The sequence below is a fragment of the Neodiprion lecontei genome, chromosome 2 (genome assembly GCF_021901455.1).
Source record: "Neodiprion lecontei isolate iyNeoLeco1 chromosome 2, iyNeoLeco1.1, whole genome shotgun sequence".
Taxonomy (NCBI): Eukaryota; Metazoa; Arthropoda; class Insecta; order Hymenoptera; family Diprionidae; genus Neodiprion; species Neodiprion lecontei.
Window position 1 is genome coordinate 10,906,704 of NC_060261.1, and position 9,410 is coordinate 10,916,113.

General features: G+C 37.1%; 1 long non-coding RNA gene across 1 annotated transcript; it reads left to right on the forward strand.

Moving 5' to 3' along the window:
- The first annotated feature begins 7,432 nt into the window (after positions 1-7,432).
- LOC124292930 lies at positions 7,433-9,410 on the forward strand. Its single transcript, XR_006902893.1, has 4 exons — positions 7,433-7,795; positions 8,326-8,485; positions 8,606-8,686; positions 8,787-9,410. It is a non-coding gene; the product is annotated as an uncharacterized LOC124292930 (long non-coding RNA).

The window sequence follows — 9,410 nt, forward strand, 5'->3', positions numbered from 1 at the left end:
TTTGTTTTACTATACAACGCAACCAAACAAGATCGAACAAGTGATTTTTTGGAGGCAGTGAAAATGGAAATAAAAATGGAAATGGCAATGAAAATGGGCATCTCTGCTCCGTTCTGTTTCTACGTATCGAATGTCTCCACTTTTCACTTCTTCAGTTAGTCTCAATTGTTAGAAACACGTAAGCTTGCACACTAAACCTAATTAAGTATATCAATGACTGCAGAACAACCCTTAGATTTGTCAAATTAGGGTACAAGAAAGTTGGCGTCTGCCGCCACGTGTTTTCCCTACCCTTACCTATTTGTACAGATACTAAATAACTTTTTCGGAGAATCACCACCTTTTATAACGTTCATTTACTAGTGCCTAAATATTCAACAATAGTAGGTTATTGAAAACTACGGGTTTACGTTCAGGTGTTATTACATCTCGCATCTTACGCAAAATTGGTGAGCCTAACGCTCGATCGTTTTTATTCCCACGATAATTCATGATACAAGAGTTGTCGAGAAAACTATCATTTGATTTTTTCTGGGTGCTACAGTTGAAGCGGCTACATTTTCAGCAATCGAAGTTGGGGGGTCGATATTTGTCTTTGACGTTAACGTTCGTTCTTATTCTGGGATGTAACACTGGAGTTGCTTGTTTTTGATTCCATGACATGTATTCAGCGCATTGGGCGAAGCTGACGATGTCGTTGGTTGTGCGGACTCTTTAGGATTTTCATGTCTAGCTTCCTTCTACTGACCAAGGTGCAACAGTGGACAGATCGGAGAGAAGCGTCCTTTGACTCGTAAGCTTGTGTCGTCGTACCGACGAAAGATTTGATTCTGAGAAAGATCTGACACACTCCGAGGAATCCCGCGCTCCAACTTCTCAAAGGTGATGTCGATTGATGTTCCACGGTTTTCTTCAGAAAACAAGATTCATTCGCTGCGGCGTTCTGAGCTCATGGATGAATGAATTCCACTTGTTGCTAGATCTCTTAGAGAGACGTATGTTGACGTTGAGGATGTTGAAATTTCAATAGATTTGTAATATTCTCTACTATGATGATGTGTTGCGATATAGAGAGCTTAGATGTGAACCTTAGCTTTCAGCAACACGAAGCATCTGGTTGAATGAAACATACCGACGTTTCCGGTACGCGCCCGCAGTTTATCAGGCAAAATTCTCCGGGTATCATGCAAATTTTCACTGGAACAGTTGTACGCAATTCATGACGTGGATTACTTTTCCGTCGCGTGTTGCCATATAATCTGACCCGTTTGTTACAGACGATGTGTAAATTTGTCAAGCTCAACTCGAAAGGTTGTCAGCGAATTCTTCGAAGTTTTTTACTCAAGTTTGCATTTTGGTACTGAAACGTCATGATGTAAAGGAGTCATCCACGTTCCTTGTGAGTTGCTTTCGGCGAGGACAAATTTAATGTTTACCTAGGTGAACATATCTTCAAGTTGGCGGTCGAAGCAAGTTTCTTTTAAGCAAATGCATTCTTCTCGGACTCTTCGACGATCTTTAACTTCGGATGTTCGGTGCGATTCAGGTTGAAACGACGCAGTTATTGCGATTTTGACTTCGCGAATGCAATGGTGACGTCTTGCCGTACCGCAACGTTATACGTGAAACTCTTCCTTTACCCCACAACTGCATTTGATTTCAGTAGTCCTTGATGTAGGATATCGTACAGAACATCATATCTATCCATGTGCTATATCCGACAACATAGTTTATTCTTCGTTGTCGATTTAGTTACCGCAGTAGAAGTTGAAAAAAATTTCCGATCGAATTCCATTGTTGTTCAGAATGTAGGTTTAGTTCTGTGTACTTTCTCAAACCGATTTTTACCTACCTAGGCAATTGTATTATCGCAGGTACCGTATTCGCTGTCAAAGTGTATTCCTCGGCAAGTTTCGACGCAGTCAGATTGTTTTGGATATAGGGGATTCCGTGGAAGTCGAAACACCATTTCGTCGAAATGTATAATATTTTAAGGAATGAAAAATTTGTTTTCCGCACTTTCATTCGTCAGAAATTATTGCTTTCCCTCGAAATCTGTAAAAATTGATGACTCACATATTCAGTTCTCTGAATTACAATTTTGAAAATGATGATTTATAGTTGCGCGAGAATTGGGTAAAAGAGTTCGCACGGAACTTTTCAGTCAAAACGTAACTACAGTTTTGGTGATGGCGAGCATTTGTCGTCTGAATGAATCCATTTTACTTCGGTTAATGCTTTTATGAATTGATGAGTTACATTATACCTTGATTCTTGTATGCAGCACAATTTTATCACAGATTCCTCGTTTATACTACAGATCTTATTAGAATATTCTGCACTTATAATAAAATATAATAACATTAAAATTCCATTTTGTCGTTTCGATTGTTTGATTATCGTGATGCTTGTCGAAGAAATGTATATCCTCGGAATTCGGTATGGCTATTATGGCATTGTTGCAATGACATGTGCATAAAACATATCGATTTCGTTTTGGGGGTAAATTGTTGTTCCGAATCACGTGTATTAGCATTTTTTATTCACCATTCAATACCTTTGAAGTATTTGGAGATTGTTTTACATAATAATGAGTACCGTGTGAAAAATTTTTATGACCAAGGAATTTTGGTATACGCCAAATAATGTCAGTTTATAATTCGGAACGAATTTATACAATACGACGTTGCATTCTTCATTTGCGTTTTGATACTGGGTTATACAAATCTGTTCAAGAATTCTCATAAAGAGACGATGAATACATCAAAAGTTGTTTTATAAATATTTATATGATTTATATTTTAAGAAGATATTTAAAAGTATTACAACTCGAATATTTTAGATGATTATTCCCATTATACTTCTTCCAGGGAAACATCCAGCCGTACATTATTCTGCTGCGAAATTGATTTTTGATTTTTTTTTTATCTTCTTGGTGTAGGTTATAGTTTTAGGCCTAACAAGACGATCCTGGAATTTCAAAGAGGGTCATTCAACGCTACTCAAATAGTAGCAAGATCGATCGGTAAAGAAATAACATTTCTAAAAAAAGGTGATGAAAAATGCGCAAATCAAACGACACCAACGATTCACAAATTCAAATTCTTGTACTGTAAGATGTTGAACTTCTGCAAACAAGCCATTCGTTTGAATACTTTCGGTGCTTTGCACATTCCAGTATTATGCATATATTTTCTGTCGTCGGAACGGGAGTTTAGTTGGGGAAATTCACTGCTGCTGATCGGGTCGATAAGTAGCTGATTTTCGACATTTTTTTTTCATCGTTAAAATGGGCTAATCACTCTGATTTTTCTTTAACGTTAAATCGGAGCACTCGTGAAGAACAGAAAATAAATTTTTTAACGTCTTTTTGCACCGATTTTGTAAGGTAAAAATTGCTTTGAAACACAAGGAGTCCTCAATATTATCTAAAGCAAAATTCGTCAAAAGATTATTAATCAGTACGAAAGCCGCTATCTTACTTCGCGGGTTTTTTTTTTTTTTATTTTGTTTTTATTAAAACTGACAAAATATCGGCGGCTTTAAAGAAAAGTATGGAATTTTGCCTGTTTTTTCGACAGGTTTTCGCTCTATAATCTGAAGATTTCAAAAAAAAAAAGAGAGAAAAAGACAAGCAATAACAGCAAGATAAAAAAAAAAAATGGCGTGAAGAAAGTTGTGTCCAAATTTGAGACGGACAGTTTGAAAACTCTTACTTTGAGAATTTAGGTACGCCGTTTTGAAAAAGCACGCTTCGAGAAAACCGTTGAAAAAGAAGTGTAAACTGACCGTGCCAGGGGATGGAAATTGGTGGAAACTGGGGCATTGAATGGCCGCGAACAAGAGTCCAGTGCCAAACATTACGGATCGGCACGAAAAATAGAAGTCGATATGATCGTGGAAATGGTTCAGCGTTGGGAGAATTTGTAAGGAGTTAAATATATGAATTACATCGGTGACGGTGACTCCAAGACGTATGAAGCTGTTGCATAATATAAGCCTTAACGAGGTGATGGCTGTGTGGTAGTAAAAAAAGAATGATGATGAAGAATGAAAATTTATAGATGAACTCACTGTCTACTACGGAAAAGCTATACGCGATCATTTTGAATCTGCTAGTGATATGAAAGAAAAATATATAGTCTACGCTGTGTCACAAAGCCTCGACTGATGCAAATCGACAGCATCAATATTGTCGGCGAGGTGAGGATACGTGGTGTGAATGGTGGAAGAGAAGGGACATATCAAATCAAAAAAGTATCAGCACCGAAATCCATTGCCTGGAACCATAGTGGAGATCATGGAACCAGTTTACAATATTCTAACAAGCCATCCATTGTTAAACCGCCACGTTTCCGACCCTAACTTCGAATGAGAGAGAAATTGGACGCTACAAATCAAGATAGAAATATATCTTGGTCTCAACATGATGGCTTCAGTCTCCATTCATTGCCGGAGAGAGCTGTTCCTATCCGAACGCGGTTCGAGCATTGTTGCGTACAGTTGGAATATCGTCAGAACGTGAAAGAGCGCAAGTTTATTCACCAATGACTTTTCAACACACATCGACGCATCGTGGGTTTCATATCAACATTGGCAGAGTCACACGAGATGCCGGTGCGTGAACATCGCGCCGTGATTATGTGTTTTACAAGTGTCAGTGTTTATTGAATAAATCGAAGGTATGTAACTGATGAATTTTCTTTTCGGTGGAAGGTGGAATTTTAAGAATTTTTTCACGTAGTAAATAAAACGCATAAATCTCAGGCCCTGTTTACATGTTACAATAAGTTCTACTTCTGTTCTATTTCATATTCGTACTTGGCGTGACAGTCTCATCATGGATGTATACACGATCGTGGAGTTCTTGGGGGACTATGACCAAAAATAACTGGACCTTGTACCGAACTTTAAGGTCTGAAATCTTCAAGAAAAACTATTACGCAGATATCCGGACCATCAACATTTTATAATCTGCAAGTAAGTCTGCTTGAATTGCTTTTTTCATTGGTATCAACGAAATAAGTCCCGGCTACGGGGAAATAGTAACTGCAGCCATGCTGCGAGCAATCAAAAAATGCAGCCGAATAAAATGAGTCGTTTTCAACAGGCTCTTCTACGTACGAGGTCCGGTACAAAGTACGCTCCAAAGATTTTCTCATGCGATGAAGGCATAAAATCAACTACAGTACCTGATCGGGACGCAAAAAACGAACAGGTGTAATCAATTAGACGAGAAATTTCTGACAATCTCTGCTCTGCTGAAACGATCCCCTGGTATTCTACTGCAAACTTAGCGACTGCTGAAGTCTTTCTTTGCAATAACGAAGAGAAAAAAAATATTAAATATACCGGAGAAATGCAAAAATTACGAAGTCATATTGCATGGTAGGGTACGTGCTAATGCATTAAAAATACAATTTGAGAAGACGTGGGGACGATTAGATATACAGATCGTCCTGGACGAAGAGGATTCACTGGAGTTTTCCAGATAAGGAAAACGACAAAGTGGACGAAACGATAGCCAAAAGAACTCTAATTGTGACGAAACTATTCGTCGTACTTTCACGTGGCTCGTGGCAGCCGAAAGAAGAAGTAAGATATTGGTGCCGAAAATTTTACCTTGGACACACCGAAGTGGCTGGTGGAAGACCGAATATTGTTACGTTCCCAGCATAGTTTGTATTTTATATGAAAGAATATCGGATCCTCAGTATAATTTAACAAACATATTACAATCAATCGAGATCGTCTTTGAATCTGGAACTGTTTCGGGGCGATTATTGTTTGGTTTAACGCAACAGCGATTTTTGGAAAAAATCAGAACAATATGTATCATAGATTTTTGTTTTCAACAACATACCGAGGACCGAACATTATATTTAACTTTGTATACACGGACATGATTTCAAATGTATTGTCAACAAGGGGGACACGACTTCTCCAAGTACAGAATGCTGCTTTGAGGACACAATTTCCATAATACTGTTTACTTGGTTACTGCCGTTTTCAATGCTAGGATCCACTGTTGGACAAAAATATTTTGATAAATGTACTGCCCGCACGGTGAAGATCACCGACATGGATCGAGCAGTCGTACTTCTGTTTATAGCGATTTTTTTTGACTGTTTTCGGCCACATCCTTCAACTTATCAGCATAATTGTACGTAAGCACAACACGTTGGGATGCGAAAGTCGTTCGCAAGAAGATCTATGATTGGCAGCGATGAGAGATTGTATACGAAGTATACCGTCTATTGGCTAACCACGTGACCAACTACTTTTTCAAACAATTACGTGACCGGAAGCTGCTCTGGCTCTAAATGTCATCAAGGCCCTGTCAGACTAATATAGCAATTATAAAATACTTCGGGTAAATAGTTCGGGTTGTCAGCCGTATTTTGTGTGATCATTTTGTCGCTAACGCGCATGGAATTAATTTATTCATTCATTTGTTGGCAGAGAAATCGAGAAGAATGTTGGTAATAGTCGAGTTCACGGATGGCGTATTACTATACCACAAAGTAACGGATGTAAACATCAAGAAAAAAGGTTTCGCAGTCAGGTATAAAGATCGCAAAAAATACGCGGCGGTAAGTAGAAAGTTTAATGAGATATTTGTTGTTATTTGAGATGAGTTTACGCAAGTCTACGAATTTGAAAAAAATTTTTTTTATCCTTCCTGAATTTATTACGTTTATTTGTTAGAAAAACAAATTTTTTTCGCATCCAGTTTAAATTTGTCTTACACAAAAGCATTCTAACAATACCCGTACTAATTTAAAATTTTGTTTTCGTAATTTTCAGATAGATTATACAGATTTTATAATTTTTCTATTACTGGACACTAAGTGATATTAAACAGAAGAAAATATTGTCTCTCGCAAAAGTTCACTTCTGCAGTCTGGGCAATACTGTTTTGAAATTTATAAAAATCTATAATTTTAATGATTGTAACATATTTAATAAAATCAATATTTTTACCATAAGATTGTAATCAATCATTTATCTGTTAAAAATCCAAATATACATATATCCACATATTTTTTTTTTTTTTCTAATTACTCATAAACTATAGACAGAAAAAGTTCAGAAATGGAACTTTTTGCTATTTTCATCATGTGCATAACGATTTTCTCGGACTAAACCACGAATATGTTTGTTATTTTTGTACCTTGTATATATTGCAAAATATATTGCTAGCTATAAAAGTATTCAATTTTGTTCATCAGCGAAACAATTTTACCAAGTTTTACTGGCACATCTGCTGGCTTAATATAAGTGCGAGGTCAGCAGAAATATGTAGATCAGAACTGGGATGTATTTTCAATCTTATGGTAAAACCTTTCTCTTGAAATGACAATGTAAAACAGCACGTGAGTTTCATCCTTCCATTATATTTAGAAATGATATGTATAGCGCTTGGGAAGATTAATACCGAAGATTCGTAAGGATTAGATAATCTGAAGATATTTTATTTTGCAGATGTTGCTTTAACGATACGGACAACTGCCAACGAACAAAGGGAAATTGAAAATTTCAACAATGAAAATCTAGAGTCTTCCGAAATGCCGGAAGTAGATGACTAACAAATGTAATGAAATTAATGAACCGACCAGAAGCTCACAAAGAGCAAAGCCGAGTGTCCTCAGAAACTTCGGACACACGTAGCGCTGCTTACTAATCTGAAACTCTACCTGCAAAATTATAAATATTGAGAAACTTGTCAAATATGATTAAACAAGAGCTCCGTCCTTTGAAATGACATGGGATTCAAAGATATTATCTTCTATTGGTAGGTTTATAGCACTTGAAAAGTTCTTTTGAAATTATTGCGACTCTTTGTATAAGACTATGAGATTTTAATACAATTTTTTTACTCGATTAACAACTCGAGATGCGTTTGTTCAACGTAAAATAACGAGTATACGCTTAATCTGACTCGATTGGTCTGGATTCTTTCAAGTCTTGAGTAGGTATTTGATTTTCAAACGCGATACTTTGTCGTGTTTCTTTTTTTTTTTTTTTCACGAATCTTTCAAAATTCAACAGACTTAATCTCATGTACTCATATTTCCTAGTCTGGATTAAATTCTTTCACCTGAGCTCAAGTCCTGCCCAAAAAGACGCGAACACTTTACATATGTATATACATATAAGCTTTATGTTGCCTGCCAACAACAAAAGTAAAAAGCAACTTCAACTTTCAAATTCTACGTTCAATCTCAGGCAGCAATATTGAGCAAGATTCCTTTGCATCAAACAGCTCAGCTGATGAACCGTAAGTTTTAATCGATATACCTAATCAGAACCTTTGATTTTCAGGCATGACTCAGTTGCTTGATGACGCTTCAGAAACTTAATGTCCTCAAAGAATTCTCATCGTGATCTGGAGTTACCAAAGTCATTTGACGTGAAAAATATTCCGCCCTCCTGAACTCTACAGCTCGAGATTTCACGGATGTTTCTAAAAGCCAGACTGAAGGTAAGAAGCGTACCCATATGATGTCCGATGTAATTTTCTTTTCACGTGCAAAGAATTGATTAGAATATCTTGAAAGTGAAAGTGTGTGTAAAACGATGGCTGTTTAAAATTGGATTTTAGAAGAAAGTCGGATTGATGATCGAGACGAAGATTACTGTCCGCCAGAAAAAAGCGACGTGGCCGACGACTAAACCTTGACAGGTCCACAGCCTCAAGAACTTTTCCAACAATTCGTGATGCAGGTTGCCAATGTTTCTACCCCATCGTAAACAAAAAAAAAAACAAAAAATATTTTTTCCAGATTGCAAAACGTTGGGAAGAAAGTGACCTCGCTGTTTGGAGAATGTACACGACGATGAGGCAATTGTGTAAAGAATTTCTAGACCAACCTAAAGTACGAAAGGAGCGGCAGCAAATTGTTGCCATGCTCGGAAAGAAGGGGAACGAACTTTTTAATTTAGTCGAAAGATTCAACGATGGATCCATGTTGGTTTATCGGAGTGATATTAGTGCATGAAACAAAATGCGCGAGAATTTATTCCCGGTGCCTTCCTGGTGGAAGAAAAGAAAAACCATTCATTTACGAAACAATAAAATAGTCGGAAAACCGACGGCTCAAAGTTTGAAAATCAAAGGTTCCGAAAAATCGAGACAATAGAGCGGAATTCTCAAACGGGTGAAGTAAGTAAACAAGAACAAGTGGGAAAATCTTGAAATGAACGAATTTGCATCTCGGAGATTCAATAAACCGATATGCCAAATAAACAGGATTGAGAAAATAAAAATATCAATGTTCCAAAACACGCGGAGTAAATAAACAAAACCAAGTGGGAAATTTAATCGACGACGTGCTGGAGAAATCTAACGTATATGCATTGAAGACTTTGACTCGTACCAACGAAAATCGGTGCTTTTGCAGATAAAG